We start from the raw sequence: 22,063 nt of genomic DNA on the forward strand, positions 1-22,063 counted from the left end.
AATGGTCGACGGAAAGTGGAGCTAATCAGATTGGGAACTTGCATAGAGCTGGAGCTACTCGTTGGAGTTCTTATTATGAATATGTAAAGAGCATGACAGATATGTATGTTGCAACATGTAAAGTATTTTAGTGCCTGATTGAAAATTCTCCAAGTGTTAGATCTCAGGCTGAAGTTGATGGTGCATACCCTTGCATTATAAGTTTCAAATTTGTATTTGTCTTACATTTGATGAATCAAATATTTGCAGTTATTGATATTCTATGTCAGACCTTTCAGAAGAAAAATCAAGATACCTTGACTGCTATGAGAATTTTCTATACTACAAAGACTGTGCTTCAAGCTTTAAGAGAAGATGGTTGGGAAGAATTCCTTCAAGAGGTAACATCATTTTGTTCAACAAATGATATTTGTTTACCTGACTTCAGTGGTTTATATATGGTGGGTCGATCTCGTGGTCGTGAGTATCCCTCAGTTGAGTATCACTATCATTTTGATGTTTTCAATAAAGCTATAGATTTCCTATTGTTGGAGTTAAATACTAGATTTAATGACACATCAGTCGAACTTCTTTCTCTCAGTGCGACATTGGATCCTAGAAACTCATTTGAATCCTTTAATATGACTGATATTTGCAAGCTTGTAGAGAAGTTTTATCCTCAAGATTTTACACCACAAGATATATTTTATTTAAAAGCAGAGTTACTACATTATCAGATTGATGTGGTTTCTGATCCTCGATTTCAAGTACCTACTCTACTTGATTTGTATCAAAAGTTGGTTGCAAGTGGAAGGTCAGAAAGTTATGTCATGCTAACTAGATTATTTCATCTTTTATTGACATTACCAGTTTCTACGGCCACTACAAAACAAGCATTTTCAGTGATGAAGCATATGAAGACGGAAGTTCGTAACAAAATAGACAATGGTTTTCTTGCTGACTGTATGACATTGTACATCAAACGAGAATATACTATAACTTTAGTTATAGATTCTCTTATAGATGAATTTTATGTTGCGGGTAACCGTCAGGGTTCATTTTAGTTGGTACTTTTGTATTTTGATTTATTTTGTCATAAATAAAATTTATGCATTGTTATGAACTTCAAATTATCGCACAGATTTATATATTGTCATTAGATAATGTTTAAGAACTTTCCGTTGAGGTTGAGAAAGACTACAACAGATAGTTTGATTTGTCCATATGAAATAGATTTTTATTAATAATTGTAGTCGTTTTTTATTTTATCTCAAAAAAAAAAATTAGGACACTGCCCCCGACTATCACACCAAATTTTTTTTTTTTTGCTACACCCTTGTTTGCCCCCTCCCCCCCCCCCCCCCCCCCCCCCCCCTCTCACATGAATCCTAGCTACGCCCCTGGTCTAGGACATAAATGGTCCGGACGCTACTTATTTCTTTAGATTATACAGGTTGGTTCTTGGCTTCTGTTTTCTTGACCCGACATAACCCACACCCGGTTACTTGTCATTTGGGTGTGTGTTAGGGTGCACCTAGACACGTGGGACACCTGAAACACAGTGTCCCACGCATCTAGCGAGACACCTTTTTGGCATCCTTCAGTGTTCCACCCCTCTCCTCTGGAGCAGTGGTATACAGGACACCTGGGACAAAAACAAAAAAAAAAGAAGTGGAACACCTAGGACAAAAAATTGATTTATTCAGGACACATCCGTGCTCGTCCAGCAGTGTCCAGACAAACAGACCTCTTCTGCACAGTTTTCTCCACGCAATCAAACGGGCGTTGATGGGTCGGTACCCAACCAATTGACAGACCTATTCGTCTAGGCCATATTTCATTGTTCTTTGTCGGTTCATATATATCTTATGGAAAACATACATCAAGTGTTGGCATTATCGGATATGGAACTAACACGCCCAATAATGGACCCATATGCAGCCATGCACTGGATCCTGGTAATTGCTTGACATGATCAGACTAGACCCGATCCCATCCACTGGGTCCACTAGGCCTATGAAATCCTATTCTAGGAATGGGCCGATTGGATCTGCGACCTACTTGGTGGTGGTCCCTGTTATGACCGTAACGACATGGTCCAGATTGGGTACAATATTTCAACCCGTTCACGTAGTTGTTTCAAAAAAAGGAAACTGGAAATTGCCCTGTCGGCTTCAACTTGGGGACGTGCCGGGTCCAATGTGAACCCAGACATTTACATGATCCATATATGGATACATTTTTTGCTAAAAAGGACACTAATGACATCTAGACACGGACATATCTGGGCCCAACCTTATAGGCCCTAAATTTTCACCAGTCCCATTCAAAAGAACAACTTTGGGCTCCTACAATAACCCATTGTACAGGTCGACACCCATGTCGCAGAGACGGGAGACTATATGAGGACTCACAAGTTCGAAATTTTTTCTCAAAATCGGACACAAGGACATGGATTCTTTTAATTTTTAATCAAGAAAATTGCATTTTTATTGAAATATTATTAAGAGAATAAAAATATTTAAAATACTAAAAATATTAAACTAATAACTGTACGAATCCTTGTAGCAATCAGCGTGTCATGGTGTGAGTGGTCGTGCTTACCAGGGAGATGCGGACAAAATGGCGTGTCCCTGTGATATAGGTTGGAACAACCCAATTGTATTCAGAAATGTGTGAGATAGTTGCACCAATTAAAAGATGGTTATTTTGATCACAAATATCAGACACATTTTGTTCGAAAACAATACCAGTGATATTTTGAAATTCAAAATTTGATAAATCATAATAGAATCGCTATCTTTCCACAATATCACGGTTTTGTCAACATTTTTTAATTTACAATATCTTTATATTTTATATTTCCTTATATTTTAAAAAAAAAATGTATATGCTGATGTTTTTTTTCAAGATTTTCGCACAAAAATTGCTATAATTTATTGTGAGATTTTCCTTTGCTCAGAAAATGCTGATACTGATATTGGGCTCACCTCGAGACCGACATCTCCACGTCATGACAAGGCTCATCGAGCCTGCCAGAGTGGTGCAGCACTGTTCATTGGGTGCATTGCCAACAACTACTCAGCGGGTCTGGTCCATGCCAGCCAGACCCGAAGGAGATAAATACGGTGATTAGGGTTGGCAGTGGACCAGGGCAGGGGTGGGGGACAAGGTCTCGACCCCCGCCCTGACTCAAAGTCTTGCCCTCTATCCCTGCCTTCATCTCTGCACGGGTTTTGCTTTTAACCGCCATCCTTGCCTCCATCACCGTTTCATATCCTCCATCCCTAGTGCAAACGAAGCAAGGCAGGGCGGGGCCCATTTCTCCTCAGTCCATTGTCATTCCTAAAGAAGGATTGGGGACGAGGCGGGATGGGGCAAGGCAGGGATTGGGACGGGGATGGGGAAGAGCAGGGAAAAGCGTAAGTCCATCCCCACACGGGTTTTGATTTTGACCTTCATCCCCACCTCCATCCCCGTTTTATGTCATCCATCCCTGGTCCAAACGGGGCGAGGCGGGGCCAGTTTTCCCCCAATCCACTGCCATCCCTATCGGTGATATGGCCAACTTTCTTTAAGGACTCGTTTGTTTTGTTCCCATGAAATGAAATGTCTTTTCATGGAAAAGGACACGTCCTTCTAAAAAAAACTGTTTGCTCAGATTTTACTTGGAAATCCTTTCACATAAGGGGAAGGTGTCAAGGGATCTTCAGTGGAAATGAACGAGCAAGAGGACCACTTGGGCCATCAAGGACTTTTTCGGAAGGACCTTTTGGGTGTTTGTTTCGTTGATCGTGGGAAGGTAGTGCCAGCATGAAGGGATGCAAATGAGAAATGGAGGTTTTGCAATTTTTAGCTGTTCCAGATCCGATCTGGATCTGAATGCATTTAGCTGTTTCAGATCCAAGCCTTTTGCATCCCTATACAGTCTCCAATGAGTTTCGATGCCTGGTTCCACAGATTGGCCATTTTTCTAATGGGTAGACCTTCATACGAGCATTTGGGTGAGCCCAAGTTGAAGTCCTAAAAAAAGAGAGTATCGAATGCATGCAATAAATCCCATCAATTAAAAAAAGGTTCCCATCCTTTGACATACTAATCTAACCGTTGATTGGATTGTTATAATTGAATGTAAATGTAGGATGAAAGTTGAAACCCACCCTATGTTGGGATCCATGCTCAGTCAAACACGGCCAACCCACATTGCACAGAGACGAAGAGAGCAAGTTCCATTTTCTGACGTATGATGCAATCTGTTCCTACATTTTTTCTTAGCTGTTCAACAAACGGCTAGAATCGGTTCACATTCTCACCTAAATATATACTAATCATAGCTATACATGCGCATCAATTATCGGTTAGACAGCTAGGATCAACATATAGATCCGCTGACATGAGACATAACTTCATCTGCTGAAGCAGAAGCTGGTGGCTCCTTGGGATCGACCGGTGCGTGAAGGTTTACACCCTTCTGAGGTGGTTTTTCCGTTCACATGAAAAAAAAAGTGTGTTATTGCACCTGATCACCCACCATCTGCTGATGAGCCCCACAGCCAGTGTGACAAATATCTCGAGATTTTATGAAAATCTTGCGATAATATCACGAGAAATTGCCTGAAAGTTTAAAATGGCAATTTCTCGCGAGATCTCGCGAGATTTATAAAAAACCATAAATACCGCGATTTAAACACGATATTTATGTTTTAAACGGCTATTTATCGCAAAAAAAAAGTGTGTATTTTTATTTTTAAATAATTTTTATTAATATTTTCTTATAAAAAAATATTTTTATATTTTTTAATTATTTGTTTTATTGCCGAGATTTTGCCAAAAAATGCGAGATTTATGGATTTTTTTCAATTTCTTGCGAGTTTTTGAAAAACGAGAAATTGCCAATAAAAACGTTTGTCACTAGCTATGCCCACAGCTACCTGATCCTCCCTCTGATTATCTTAAGTTCTATTTGTTTTAATGACACTCCATCTTGGAGTGAGCCTTATAAACTCTCTATCTTAGAGCAGATTCAATGATCGGCCAAACCCCAAATAGCCTCCTCCTTCCAAAGGGGAAGGAAGGCGTGGCTGTTAGTGATTAGATCAATTATGTTGCAAGGTACTTGGCCTGATCACTGTCCTTCACTTTACCACCATCTTCTTTCATATAAGAGTTGATTGAATTGGGGGAGTCTTTCTATAGCATTCTTTCTTTAATCAACCCTATTATCTTGTCTGACTTTAACAGTCCTCCTTAGAGATATGGCTGCTAAGACGACATTAAAAGGGATTGCTGTGAGGACACAAATTGTGATATTGTTCATCCCCCAAGGAGTTTTGTGCAGTGGAGGAAGCCTTGGCCAGTAGGCAGGTGGTCAGGGTTCCATTCTCATGAGCATCAGCCCCTCACATTTATTAGAGCAAGGGTAAGACTCGAGTGGGACTAGGTTTCTGATTCCGAGGGTGGTTTTTCCGTTCTTCATGGAAAAAAAATTGTGATATTGTTTCGGTTATTAGGGATGTTAATGAATCGGATTTTATTCCATATCCTTCCGAAATCCCATATCCGGCCAAATTTGATTCCATTTAGTTGCCAAAACTAGGGGTGGCAAACGGGTCGGGTTGGCGGGTTGGCGTGTCAGCATACCTCAACCCGAACCCGACCCGTTTATTAAATGGGTCGGCTGTGGCAAACACGAACCCGACCCGTTTAATAAACGGGTAACCCGACACGACCCGCCAACCCATTTAATAAATGGGTTGGGTCGGGTAAAGGGTTTTCAGGTTGGCGGGTCGTGTCAGAAATTGCCACCCCTAGCCAAAACCATACACGATTATAATTGTATTAGGATGTGGTTTGCAACCGAATCCTTCATATATCCAAATATGTTTACATGTAAAAAAAGTACATCTGGTGCATGAGTTTTTTTTTATCATCCGAAGGTGAATCGAATCCGTTTAGCCAACATCCAATTAGCTGGATATGGTATTGGCTATACATATGATTCCGAATCCGAACAGTTTACATCCCTAGTTCCAGTGCAAAGGAAGATGGTACATGACCTTTAATTAGAATATTATCCCAAGTCTCCCAAACAGAAACGTTTTGATCTTTCTATCTCGTTACCTCCTGTCAAGATGAAGGATAGAAGTAGAGATGCTAAATGTGAACTCAAAAAAGTCTCAATCTTAAAAATCTTAGAATTGTAGTTCTCTCCTGTTTGTCTTAAGCTATTGGTGTGATTGCTATACCCCATGGATGATGGATAGTGTATTCATTGGAGCAGATCTAGTGATCGGGTTCGAGTACTTTTTTTTGGTAGAACCATCTCTTATTTCGGGGAAAAAGAAAAAAAATTTATCAAGTTCATTAGGGGCATGTTTGAATACCTTGAACACACGGTTCAAGGTCTAATCTGGCATTGAGTCCACACCAAATCTAGAATTGGATTTAAGATCCTCATTTGCTACTGGAAATCTTGATTCGGTATAGGCCATCTATACCCGATCTGAGATTCGCAATTCTTAGGCCTTGTTTATGAAATGATACCTCGATCCATTCTCCGAAGGCATTCAAATGCACCCTAAATGCATGTGTGCAATTCATGATTTGTAGATGCAAAATATTTTCAGAAATGGAGATGAAGATCGAAAAACGAGATGGGATCCAATTCATGGTGAAAGGTCTGAGTACGGATCAGGTGCCATATGATGACACAATTTTTTGTGCCTTAGGCACCTGATCGCCCTCAGGTCTCCCCAAGATGGAGGGCGATCAGGTGCATAAGGCACAAAAAATTGTGCCATCATATGGCACCTTATCGTGACTCGACGTGATTTTCAATATCCACCACACATCTTCTACAGGGCATGCACGTATCACCAAAATGCCCTGGTGATATGAAAATGCCCTTGAGGAGAGCTTAAAAGACTTTTCATGGTGGTGCACCATACAGGGTGAATATTGGAAAAATTATCACTGGTGGTGGTTTTCAATATCACCTGGAGGGAAGCACGTTTTCTTACGAAAATGAGTAAGATCAGTTTCCTTTGGTGAGTGGAGGGACACGTATCTTTACCCATATATTGATGAATCTATGATATAAACAATGACGTAAGAGATTATATGGTCCAAGTGGGGTACATCCACACAACAAAACCATAAAAGTACACGTGGGTTGCTCAAAAGTAGAGAGAAACAAATGCAATGGGCGCTCATAGTGAGACGGCCAAACAGGATCCAGGCATCATGGTTTGCCCATCGAAGACATCATGGAATTTGACCTATCATAACGGCATATTTCTGCACTCTCTTTTTTTCATCGACAAAAAATGATCATCTTGAGAATGACTTAAATCAGATGGCTCTATTTTATCAATTTGCTTCTACGGATCGAATGAATTAAGTCTTATACATAATGCAAGGAAGTGCCCCTCACTGAGGACCCGGTCCCTTAATGAGCCCTCCCTCCTGCATGGTAAAACTCCAAATGAGGAGACGACCACCTTGCCTTATGTGCCCATTCACGATAAAGCTACCGACACACCAGGATACCAGTAGGGTTTCTGTACTTTATTATGCTTCACAAAATTCCAATTTGAAATATAAACATCTTTGGGCCCTATATTTTCATTCTTTTGCTTAAATCATATATATATATATGGAGAGATATGGGTGTATGTCAAAAAATCAAAAAGTTCATAGTTGAATAATCGAACACTCATAATCATAGATATGTGATCTTATCCCATGAATGAAGGCGCATGCATCACCTTCTATGCATGAAGGTACCAGATTTTAGCAAAAATTAAGGATGATTATTATTCAAAAGAAAAGGACATCTTTATTTTGTAATCTTTTTATTTGTAGATAAGGATGTCATCCTTAGGAAAGAACATTTTCTTTCTTGTTTGTTCGTGCATAGGAAAACTCTTTGGTTTGTATAAATATCAATACTATAAACCCACCATATAATGAGAAAAATATCAGATTTATCTCTTCACATGGTATAAGAGCACCGATGAAGTTTTCACCTCCCTTGAGTCTTACCCTATTCTACCATGGCTGAGAAGAAAGGTGACAGTCAATTGAACACAATTGAAATTCAAGTAAGTTAATTGATAATCCTTTCTTTTTGCACTACTCTCATAATCAATGTTAGTCTCAAATTTTCTCATTGGAGACAATTACCAGTCATGAAAAAGTGCTATGATAGTGGCACTTTATGCTAAGAATATACTTGGTTTTGTCGATGGATTTGTGAAGAGACCAGATCCATCATCACCGAGTCTACCTGCTTGGATCAGATGCAATAATATGATCCTTTCATGAATTTTTAACTCCATGTCTCGAGAGTTGTCAGAAAGTGTTATATACGCTAAAACCGCGAACGAGGTATGGTGTGATCTTAGCAAAGGGTTTTCACAAACTAATGGACCACGGATTTTTCAGATTTGTAGATTCATTGTGACATCCCAATAAGCAAACATGTTAGTTACAACCTACTACACAAAATTGAAAACGTTGTGGGATGAGCTTTCAACTTGTGTTTCTCTTCCCACCTGCACTTGTGGTGTTGTAAAGGCTCTTGCCGATCTACATCAGCAAGAACGTCTTATCGAGTTTCTCATGGGATTTAATGATTCATACACATGCGTGCAAAGCCAAGTTTTGATTATGGATCTTCTGCCTAATGTGAATAAGGCACATGGACTTTTGATGCAAGAAGAAAGACAAAAGAGAACTTTGTATCATTCTCGTATCAAAGAATAATGTGGCAGCATTTGTTGATCAAGGGAAACGACCTGGTCATTCTCAAAGGGATTTTTGTAACAAAGGAAAGAACTTCTGCGAAAGGCCTAAGTGTGATTATTGTGGGAGATTATGCCATAACAAAGATAAATGTTGCCACCTTTATGGGTTCCCACAAAAGACTGTTGGTGTTGCACAAATTGAGATTGCAAGGTCTCAAACATCCTACAATATTCAAATTGAACCAAACAAAAACAACAATGTCTTGCCTCTGTCCAATTCTAGTGTCAAACCTCAGCTCACCAAAGAATAACTTGCTCACCTTCTTTTTCTATTTCCAGCAGGTAAACAAGATTTGATATTCAACATGACAAGTAATTCCTTAGCCAACATGATTTATATTTCAGCAAACCTTTGGATTTTAGATTCAGGTGCAATCGATCATATATGTTGCATATTTCCTGCGTTATCTTCTGTTCAAATTTGTTGTTGTAAACCAAACAAACTTCTTAATGGTAGACTCTCACCAGTGACACATGTACGAACGACTAGAATCATGATCAATCATTAGCTTGATCATGTTCTTTATGTTCCTTCTTTTAAATTCAATTTGATTTCTATTAACAGAGTTACCAAATCCTAGAATCGTAATGTTGTTTTCTTTTTCACTCATTGTGAAATCTAAGACCTTTGATTGAAGAAGATGATTGGAGTGGGTAGAGTGCGAGCATGACTGTATTTTCTTGATCTAGATTCCAATACACTTGTCAACACCATCATTGATCATAACTCTACTTTTGATTTATGGCATTGTTGTCTTGGTCATCCATCTTTCCAGCGTTTGAGAGTTTTATCTCAAAACAATGATTTCATTTCTTTTAAAAGGTGTCATTGTGACACTTGCCCTTTGGCAAAACAAACTCACCTACTTTTTTTCAATAGTGAAACTCGGTCATCAAGGTGTTTGATCTTATTCATGTTGATATTTGGGGTGGGTATCCCACACCATCCTTGACAGGGGCACACTACTTTTTTACCATTGTTGATGATTTTTCACACTTGAGCTTATTTAATGAGGTTCAAATCACAAACCAAAAAAAAATTGTAGGCTTTCATTATTATGATCAAAACTCAATTTGATTCTCAAATCAAAAGTGTAAGGTTTGATAATGGAACCAATTTTTTTTCTAATGACATGCAACAATATCTTCATGAAAATGACATTTTACACCAACATAATTGTGTCGCAATGCCCCAACAAAATGGGATAGTTGAATGCAAACATAGATGTTTGCTTGAAGTTGTGAGAGCTTTTGTGTTTTCAACTAAATATGTCCAAATTTTGGAGAGAGTGTGTTTTCACAACTACTTAATTAATTAATAGACTTCTCACATATAGGATAAATGAAAATCTATGTGAGACATCTCATAACATGTTATATGGTTCTGAACCCAAGTATGCCCATCTAAAGGTTTTTGGTTGCCTTTGTTTTGCTCATAATATTTATTTCTTGCCAAAATTTGATAATCGTGTCCATAAATGTGTATTCGTTGGGTACCCATATGATAAAAAAGGATACATGGTCTTTGATTTAGAGACTCAAAAAAAAATTGTTAGTCGAGATGTGGTTTTCATGAACAATTTTTTTCCTTTCAAACTAATGAAGGAAAAGACCACCATAAACTTGTTTTGTCCATTTCTATTTCTAAAGATCTGGATCCAAAATTGATTTTACCCATCTTAGAACAAAGGGAAGCACCTGAACCTAGTACGGATCGAGTCATTTGACTTACATCTAAAACTGGAGTAGATGTTGTTCTAGAATTCATTCCAGAAAACAAAAATGTAACCACCAACATCAGAAGATCCAGTCTTGCCAAGACTAGACCTGTCTATCTTGATGAGTACCAATTCGGATCCAAAATTGATTTTACCCATCTTAGAACAAAGGGAAGCATCTGAACCTAGTATGGATCGAGTCATTTGACCTACATCTAAAATTGGAGTAAATGTTGTTCCAGAATCCATTCCAGAAAGCAAAAATGAAACCACCAACATCAGGACATCCAGTCTTGCCAAGACTAGACCTGTCTATCTTGATGAGTACCAATGTGCGTACGTTGCACTCTTCGCACATACACTCGACTCTAAGACAAAGGGCATAAAGTTTCCTCTTTCTCAAAGTGTGATTGGTCGCGAAAGGATACACGCAGTAGAAAGGGATAGATTATCATGATAATTTTGCACTAGTAGCAAAATTGGTCACCATGCAATGCTTGTTGTCCATATCAATCACAAAATGTCGGTCATTATATCAATTAGACGTTAACAACACATTTTTACATGAGGATTTAGAAGAGAAAATATATATGAAAATACCACCGAGATAGGAACAAAAGAAAGAGGCACTTGTATGTCGTTTAAATAAGTCCATATATGGGTTTAAACAAGCATCAAGACAATGGTTTGCAAAGTTCTAGGATGATCTCAATCAGGCAGGTTTTAAACAATTCATGTACAATTACTCTTTATTTGCATTCATCTCAAGAGAAATGAAGGTTTTTGTCCTTATTTATGTTGATGATGTAATGATGAATCCATCATCACCAGACTTAAGGACTTTATTCATAAAAAAAATCCATATTAAAGATCTTGGAAAATTAAAATATTTCTTAGGCATTGAAGTTGTCAGATCCAAATAAAAAAAATTTAAACCAAAGAAAATATATTTTGGATCTCTTAAAAGAAGTTGGGTATGTAGGATCAAAACCTAGTGACATTCTTATAGAACATCTCAAGTTAGATCATGTGGGAGAAGTTCTGAAAGATCCAACAAAATATCAAAGGCTTGTAGGGAGATTCATATATCTTACTATTACTCGCCCAGATATCACATGCTCAGTCAGTTCATGCATGAACCACGTGAACCGTATTGAACAACAACAATGAAATTACTTAGATATTTGAAGGACACCCCAAGGGAAGAGATTTTATTGAGAGCAAATAGTACAGTTGAGTTGTCTTGTTATGCATACTCAGATTGGGCAAGTTGTCCATCCACTAGTGATTATTGTACATTTCTTGGACATAGTCCCATATCATGAAAGACCAAGAAACGACCTACAGTGTCCAGATCTTCAGCAGAAGCAGAATACGAATCCATAGCACTGGTTATCTGTGAAATTGTATAATTAAAATCATTACTTCATGATTTTAGGATAGAACATTATTCCCATGTCATCATTGTGACAACATGTCATCCATTCAGATTGTTGCCAATTTAGTCCTACATGAGAGAACTAAACATATAGAGCTTGATTATCATTTCATTCGAGAGAAGATCCAACAAAACATAATACATACTGAATATGTTTCGAGTAAACAACAACATGCGCATACGTGTTTACAAAGGTTTGTCCTTCGACGTGAGCAGTTCTTATACCTCATTGACAAGTTGGACTGGGTAAATCCCCAAGTACCAACTTGAGGGGAAGTAATAAAAGATACTTAATCTTAGCCCATGCATGAAGGGTGATCTTATCCCATGAATGAAGGCAATATGCATGACCTTCTATGCATGAAGGTGCCGGATTTTGTCAAGAATTCATTAAAAAAAGGGGCATCTTTATTTTGTAATCTTTTCATTTGTTGTAGATAAGGTGGTCATCCTCATAGGAAATAACATTTTTTTTTTGTTTGTTGTAAAAATAAAGGTCGTGCATAGGAAAGCTCTTGGGTTTGTATAAATATAAATATTGTAAACCTACAAGAATATCAGATCTATCTTTTGACATATCACATTTACGATTAGCGGTGTTCTTTTTTTGTCCTTAGCAGTGGTTGCAATCGCTAAAGACCCACCCTTTAGTGGCGGTCAACAACAACAACCACTAAATAGTTTTTTTTTTAGCAAAATCAAGTGTGATTGTGCATGCTTGTTCGATAATTGGGCTGCCTGACAAACCATGAGATCAACATACAACACCCCCAAAGCTGTCACTAAGGAGCTGGAGATGATAATTGGGTGGCTCGACTCGGACAAGGAGAAACATGTTCATCTGCTGTCATGGCAACCGGTTGGCAAGCCATCACACAAGGAGGTCTGGGCATCGGAGAGCTAGAGAGGTAGTCAATAAGGCATGCATGGCTAAATTAGGTTGGAGGAATGTGTCCCAACCTTGTAATCCCTTGGGTTCAGCAGGATCAAAATAAATACATGATTAAGGAATCAATATGCTTCCCTAAAAAAGGAAGGATTGGGGCAAGTGAATCGTTCTGTATCGGTCAGAAAATAATAAAAAATATATGTGTCAATGTACCGTGACATGTATTAAAACCATTAAAATAATATTACAAAAAATAATAATTTTTAATATTTTTTTGCATTTATTTAAAAAATAGCTGATTCGGGTGAAGCGTATCAAATTTCTTCTGATACGATGCGTATCCGCCGATAGACACCGATACTGATAACATTGGTTGGACCTCGATGAAGCATGAATCGAAAAAAGATTTCACAAACAGTTGGAGAGCTCTTAGCAACACCAAAACCGTCTAACCTGGCCTCAGCCTGACCGGAGGCGTGTACCAGCGATAGACTGTTTTTCTACGATTCGATGGTACGAATGTGTCCATTTACTCAGGAACTGACTCGCGATTTTATAGTTAATGTTTGAAATGTAAAAAATTGTGGACCACCAGTCCTTGAAAAAATTATCCTGCATGTCAAGTTCAGACGATTCAAAAGCTCGTCCCCACTAATTGGAACGCGTACATGTATGCATATTAGTGGTTTTGCAAATCGACTATGGAAAATATACACATATCTTACATCATCCATGACATCAGAAATTTATGTTTCAGAAATTTTATGAAAATTATTTGGTACAGGTATTTATGAAGCTTTTGGCAGTTTCGAACTCCCCCAGCAATAGCAGTGATTAGGGGCATCAATGGAACCAGACCCAAACCTGATTTGAAATGTTGGTACCAGGTTCAGACTTGGGTTCAATCAGATCTACTATAAAATAAACCATACCCGGATCCTAACCCTAGCTTGCCTATGAAAAAAAAAGTTACTGCAATAAGGGAAAGTGGCTGAATTTTCAATAATTTTTTATTTTTAACAATATTTTAACAAAACCTTCTGGCTCTACTGCTCCAATCTCTTCTTTAGCATCCAATAAAAAGATATTTTGCACATATGGACACAAACTCAATATGGATACAACATAGTGACAAACGTTTTTAATCGGCAATTTCTTGTTTTCAAAAACTCATGAGAAATCACTACAAGAAATCTGTGGATTATCGACGGTCATAATTCATTGCTAATCCGTCGTTGAACAGTTTAGCGATGGATAACTTTCATCGCAATTTTCTAGTCACTAATTAGTAACAGAACATATTTGTCGCTACTTTCGTCGCTAATTTGCGACAGATTAGCAAATACCATGATTTGTCATGAGGCCATCGTTAATCCCCAGAGATTTGGTTTTGCAACAGATGTGCATCTGTCGCTAATTCTGTCACTATTGTTGCAACAGACTATAATCTGTCGCAAAACATCGACTGATTCAGTTTTGCGATGGATAAATATTCGTCCTTAATCTGTCGCTAAATTGGAGGCCGATACTAATTAGAGACAGATAATATCCATCGCAAAAAATAAAAAAATTTGTTTGAAATATGAATATCGAGAAAAAATTCTCGTTATACAATTTATATATCATGTGTATAAAAAAATAAAATACACATAAAAAATGCATATACAAAGCAGGTGAAACAAATTTAACACAAGATACAAGGTGAAAACATTTATCGATCCACTATAATCTTCGCCAAGTTCTAATTATTTACAAGTGAACATATACAAAGAGTTTCATTTGAAACAACAAGAAGGTGCAACAAATTCAACACATGAATTTAATCATCGCCAAGATTCTGAGCATCATCATCATCATTGTCTCGATCTGCCTCTTCATTCATGCCTCCATCAACTCCTCTACGCTCATTATCTCCAATATTCTACAAGAGAACCGAAAGGTTAGTATTGATAAACAAAATATAATAAAATAAATTATACGCAATGCACCTAATCTAAGGCAATCAAAGTAACATGAATGAATTACACATAGACTAGCTAGCAATAAAGTGAAGGACATTAACAGAATTCATATATGTGTTATAAGGCTAAAAAAAATCATAGTGATTCAATCATGCAGATATGTTTTATAAGGTTGTCAAAAAAATGTCATAGTGATTTAAGCATGCATATATGGTTTATAAGGCTGTCAAATAAATGTGTTCTGTATCACAATCATGCATATATGTGTTATAAGGCAGTCAAAAAAAATTATAGTGATTCAATCGTGCAGATATGTGTTTTAAGGTTGCCAAAAAACTTTCATAGTGATTCAATCATGCATATATGTGTTATAAGGCAGTCAAACAATTTCATAGTGATGAAATCATGCTTATATGTGTTCTAAGGTTGTCAAAAAACTTTCATAGTGATTCAATCATGCATATATGTGTTATAAGGCAGTCAAACAATTTCATAGTGATGAAATCATGCATATATATGTGTTTTAAGGTTGTCAAAAAACTTTTATAGTGATGAAATCATGCTTATATATGTGTTTTAAGGTTGTCAAAAAACTTTCATAGTGATGAAATCATGCTTATATATGTGTTATAAGGTTGACAAAAAACTTTTATAGTGATTCAATCATGCATATATGTGTTATAAGCCAGTCAAAAAACTTTCATAGTGATGAAATCATGCTTATATATGTTCTAATGTTGTCAAAAAACTTTCATAGTGATTCAATCATGCATATATGTGCTATAAGGTAGTCAAAAAAACTTTCATAGTGATGAAATCATGCTTATATGTGTTCTAATATTGTCAAAAAACTCTCATAGTGATTCAATCATGCATATATGTGTTCTAAGGTTGTCAACAAACTTTCATAGTGATTTAATCATGCATATATGTGTTATAAGGCAGTAAAAAAACTTTTATAGTGATAAAATCATGCTTATATGTGTTCTAATGTTGTCAAAAAACTCTTATAGTGATGAAATCATGCATATATGTGTTATAAGGCAGTCAAACAATTTTATAGTGATGAAATCATGCTTATATATGTGTTCTAAGGTTGTCAAAAAACTTTCATAGTGATTCAATATATGCGTTCTAAAATTATCAAAAAATGTTCATAGTGATTCAATCATGCATATATGTGTTATAAGGTAGTCAAAAAACTTTCATAGTGATGAAATTATGCTTATATGTGTTTTAAGGTTGTCAAAAAACTTTCATGGTGATTAAATCATGCATATATGTGTTATAAGGCAGTCAAACAATTTCATAGTGATGCTGAGTGGAGTCATCACCATATCGTTCTACCATCTGCTACTCGTATGACTCCTATAAAGTAATTATTACAGTATGGATTAATAATTAAGAATTATAATGTTCATGGTAACTTGTATATTACAATGTTTATTAATACAATAAATACATATTGTTGTCGCTCTCGCCTTCTCTGATACGAACTCTCCTGTGCTCTTACGTTTATGTGTTTCAACAAACACATCCTTGTAAGGCACAACGCCTCTTTTTTTTGCTTCTTGTAAAGTTGAATGATAAAAAAATCAATTAAAATGTATTCAACAATACTTATAAATTTGACAATATATATTAATGAGTTACAATTTTCTTCAGGTGGCTCTCAAAAGTCCTAGATCCACCTGTGTGTAGATAGGCATCTTCGCTCAGTTTTGTGCAGTCTTTGCTGAGCGGTTTCGAAATTCATGTTCCCCACTTGTCGCATATGGTATCTCAGTAATATGACCTGATAGTAGGAGGGTCATGGCTCTTCCACTGCAGTAGATCATCTATCCCACCAGATGCTTTTATTGCTGCAGTCTTCATATTGTGTAGCATGTTTGCAAATCAATTGGCATCCACCTTCTGCCACACTCACCTAGCGTCATGCTTCTCATTCGCAATCGCAAAGCGATTCAAAGCCTACAAATAATTTTAGAAAGTTAGTATACATGACTATAACAAAAAATTAAATATGAAACACATAAGCTATGATAAACGATTATATACCATGAATGAGGACCACAATCTATCCAACACCTCCTTCGGGTACTCTTTCTATTGAGCGATCGGTCCTAGAAGATGTTAAACTAGTGACTGCCTAATTTCTCGTATTATTTCTTGTGGCTCGAACCTCGTGCTACACATGAATTGATACACATTAACAATCGACTATTGATATACATTATTCATAAGATAAGTATTGGATAAGTGAAAATGAAATACTTACGGTCGACTATCGATATACACTATTTGAATAAGTCGTCGTGTGTCAGACTAAGAAGACCCTACATCTGGCGTTGTCTCGTGACGTGTATGAATAGCTGGTGTAGGTGAGTCATGTGCAAGTGAAACATCATATATAGAAAAATGAGTTAGAAATTCATATAATGCACATTTAAACTAATCAAGTATATAATTAATTAAATAATATACCTATCGAAGCAGCCCATGAAGATGAAGGTTGAGACTGACCACCACTGAGTGCTCGACCACTGTGACCTCCATGAACCATATTCTAACAAATAAAAATTTTGTGTTTAGTTGTCCTTAGGGGTGGCAAAATCTGACACGACCCGCCAACCCGACCCACCAACCTGCGTCTTAGCCGGGTTTGGGTTTGGCTTAAACAGGTTCGTGTCATAAATAGGTCGACTCGCCTAACCCATTTATTAAATGGGTCGAGTTCGTGTTAGGGGTATGCCAACCCGGTTGACCCATTTAATAAATGGGTTAGGTGGGTGGGTCAACCCGTTTACCCAAACCTGACCCGCCAACCCGCCCACCAACCCGTTTACCCGACCCACCCGCCAACCTGTTTATTCGAACCTGACCTGCCAACCTGTTTACCCTTCTCCCCTTGTCTTTTTCTCCTCAAATTTGCTTCTCCATTCCACCACTCAAATCTCTTTCGTTTCCCTAAAGCGTGTCCAAGATCCCGTTATTCGATTCTCCTCCGCTACGACATTTCACATTTCGAGGACCTCTCTCTTTAGTCCGAGCCGTGAAATTCCTTTGATTGGAAGGAGAAAGTGAGAGTATGAGGCGTTCTTGATCTCCGAGAAGCTCGTCGTAAGGTGTTTGGATTGATTTCTAGGGTTTTCATGTTTCAGAGGAGCTAGACGAAGGTGACGACAATGGACTACGGCCCTTCGGATAGTAGCGGTGAGTCTTCGTTGTCGATTCACGATTCTTTCCCTCTTTATTCTTCATGATTCTTTGGTGTTTCTGAGGTCTTGGCCTTTCACACCAGCTGAGAACGGCAAATTCTATTTGTTGTTGTTTTGTTTTTTGTTTTTTTTTTTAGGGTGCTTTGGTGGCGGAGTGTTGGGGTTTCTGTATTGTTATTTGTTAGCGTTCAATTCGAGTGTGGGAAAATTAGGGTTCTTGGGAGATCTTTGGTTTGTGTGAAAAAGGGTTTTTTGGGTGTTGATTTTAGTTGATTGTGTTGTTTACCTCATCACAAACGGGATTCATGGAGAAATATGGGAGACGGCTCGTCCGCTAACCCGCCAACCCGTTTACCCGACCCGACTCGTTTATTAAACGAGTTAACTGTGTCATGTCGAGTTACCCATTTAATAAATGGGTCAGGTTCGTGTTTGCCACAGCCGACCCGTTTAATAAACAGGTCAGGTTTGTGTTGAGGTATGCTGACTCGCCAACCCGCCGACCAAACCTGATTGCCAACCCGACCCGATTGCCAACCCTAGCTGTCCTCAAAAACATATATAATCGTTGCAAACTAAAAGTGAGAGGGAAGTAGCGGAGCGACTTGTATGACACTTTTTTTGACCTCATGCTACCATTGCCTCTTGTCTTTGGCTTGAACCGAGGATGCCCACATGACAGACATTTTGCTATTTTCTTGATCTTTGAAATACAACATGCAGTGATTTGGACAAACATCTATCTTTTGATATCCCATACCTAGAGCGTTGACCATAACCTTCGCACGATAGAAATTTTGTGGCAATTTTCTCATCTTTGGGCAATATACTCTTCACAATAGAGCACAAACGATCAAAGCATGATTGACTTAAATTATACTCGAACTTCAAATTCAGTAGTTGAAGAACTGCAGACAAGATAGTGTGATTCTCACAACCATTCCAAAATGGTTAATGAGCATCTCTAAGTAAGTCATAAAATCTACTAACTGCATCGTTTGCTCCTTCTTCCTCTACCCAAGTTTGTACATCACTAGGACCCATAGAAGAACCCAGTTCTGGTCCTACGACATCACATATCAAATCCACATATAGATTATCATGCACCATATCCACCCGTGCATCAAAATTATCACACAATTCTTCACTATGAAGCGTCCAATTATGATAATCACTCACAAAACCCTTCATGTATAGGTGATGTCTAGTGTCATGAGGTTCTACAAATCAATTGTTTTTACACATCATGCATAGGCACTTGATCCGACCAGTGGGATCCGTTGTACCGACACTTGCCATTGCAAATTTAATAAAACTGTCAACACCATCCATATATTCAAGCGATACCTCATTGTCAACTATCCTACAATACATTTATTCACAGTTTGCAGCCATTTTGTCTTATAATGTTACAGATATTATCCTAACCAGTTAAAAGAGAATCATAAGAATGCTATGATGAAAAAAATATATAATTTATCATGCATTGATGGTGGATGTAATGATTTGATATATATAGCATATATATATATAATGTCATTCAATCACAAGAACTATGATGCAAACATTGATAACTTAATATTTTCATGTACAAAACCATCACATCATATTTACACTCATCATAAGGATATTTAGAATGATGAAATCATATTCATCAACACGATACATTCATTTGAAACATGTTTTCATGATACAATTTCACATGAAAGGCATAATCAAATTGAAAATAACTTCATGCAAGCATGAATATAGTCACATCAAACATTGTAATATATTCAAATCATTTATATCAAAATAATGTCAAATATGTACCCGCAGCAAACACACTCTAATATCCTGCTAACTACTACTATGACTAGAATGAAATCTGAACTCCAAAAATAAGAGCACTTCTATTTTCATACATTCAAATCATGCTCAGCATGATCTCCAAACTCCATCAAAGTAGTCCTAAATATCCACAACTAAGTGAGTGTGTGAACAGAAAAATGTTGCATCCAATAAATTAAATAACCTGTGATGCACCTGCATCACTTACCACGGGTATTTACCTGATTTGCATGCTTTTGCCTTTGCATTTTTCTTGTTTATTTTTGCATGACATTTTTAGCTGCATGTGATGCTTAGCACTAAGCATCTCACTAAGAATCACACAATTAGCTCAGCTACGCACCTGCAAAGCACAAATGTACAAACGAAGGATTGGTCTGCGGTGCCTTTTTTATCGGTGTGCCATCGACTGAAATGTTGGCTCATGGCACGATGCAGTGAGGCAAGCGGGGGATTACCATAGTCGTGCACTTTGTGTGCGGTGGATTACCGCAGCTCGCATGAAGCGTCAGAAGTTTGCTGAAACTCTAAAAGGTGATTACTCATCTCAGCTTAGCGACCCTAGGTCAGGTGAGGCCACCCGCTGAGTTTAAGCATATCAATAAGCGGAGGAAAAGAAACTTACAAGGATTCCCCTAGTAACTACGAGTGAACCGGGAATAGCTCAACTAGAGAATCGGTAGGCTTCACCTACTGAATTCTAGTCTGTAGAAGCGTCTTCACCGACGGACTGGACTTAAGTCCCCTGGAAGGGGGTGCCAGAGAGGGTGAGAACCCAGTCGTGTCTGGACTCTGTCGCACCACGAGGCACTGTCAACCAATTGGGTTGTTCGGGGGTTGTCGGGTCATCGGCGCACGACGACGTCAGTGCTCAGGGGTCGACGATGGTGGCACACAACATCGTCGGTGCTCGGGGATCATCGGCGGTGGCACACGACACCGAAGAGGGTGAGAGCCTAGTCGTGTTCGAACCCTGTCGCACCACGAGGCGTTGTCAATGAATCGGGTTGTTTGGGGGTCATCAGCACACGACACACAACGACATCGGGGGTCGTTGGCAGCAGCACATGGTGGCATCGGGGGTCATCACACGGCATCAAAGAGGGTGAGAGCCCAGTCGTGTCCAAACCCTGTCGCACCACAAGGCATTGTCAATGAATCAGGTTATCTGGGGGTCGTCAACACACGACACACGACGACGTCAGTGCTCGGGAGTCGATGATGGCGGCACACGACGGTGCCGGTGCTCGGGGGTCGTTGGTGACGACACACAACGGTGAGAGATAGAGTGAGGGAAGGAGGAGGTGAAAGAGAGGGCGGCGAGCGACGGGTGACGGGCGATTGGCTACGGCCGACGGGCGGTGGGCGACGAGCGATTGAATGAAATAGAAAGAGAAAAGAAAAGAGCTCGCATTAGGGTTTTACGAGTTATTTAGTGACGAATTAGAGACAGAAAAATTTCGTCGCAAATTTTCGACGGAGCAACAACAAAAAAATGATATCGCTCATCCATGGCGAAGTTGCGACGGAGTGTGAGACGAAATTTGTCTATCGCAAATTTCGCAACTAATTCAAATTTTAGGGACATATAGTTTTCTCTCGCTAATCTGTCACAATGTTGCGACGGATTATTTCTGTCACAATTTTTTGTCGCTAAATAACATTTTTCTTGTAGTGATTTGAATTTTTTTTTATAAATCTCATATTTTTTGGCAAAATCTCAGCAATAAAAAATAAATTAAAAATATAAAAAAAATTTATGAGAAAATATTAATAAAAACTATTTAAAATTAAAAAATACTTGATTTTTTTTCGACAAAGGCCTAATGGTGCTTCAGTTAGAAGGATGGAGAAATGAGAAAATATATTAGTTAAAAGAGGTCGGGATAAGCCTAGGAAGACATGAATGAAGACGATAGGAAAGGATATGAATGCTTTGAACCTCATCGAGGACATGACATTGGATAGAAATGATTGGAGGAGGATTCATGTGGAAGACTCAGAATGATTTTCTTTTTTTATTCATATCGTCGACCCCAATTGTTTTGGGATGAAGGCGTAGTTGTTGTTGTAAAAATACCTGATTTTTTTTCGATAAATAGCCATTTAAAACATAAATATCATGTTTAAACTACATTATTTATGTTTTTTCATAAATCTCGCAATATTTTGAAAATCTCACGAGAAATTACCGTTTTAAACTTTTAGGCAATTTCTCACGGT

This window comes from Nuphar pumila, chromosome 13, assembly GCF_984573655.1.
Source record: "Nuphar pumila chromosome 13, dmNupPumi1.hap1.1, whole genome shotgun sequence".
Classification (NCBI taxonomy): domain Eukaryota; kingdom Viridiplantae; phylum Streptophyta; class Magnoliopsida; order Nymphaeales; family Nymphaeaceae; genus Nuphar; species Nuphar pumila.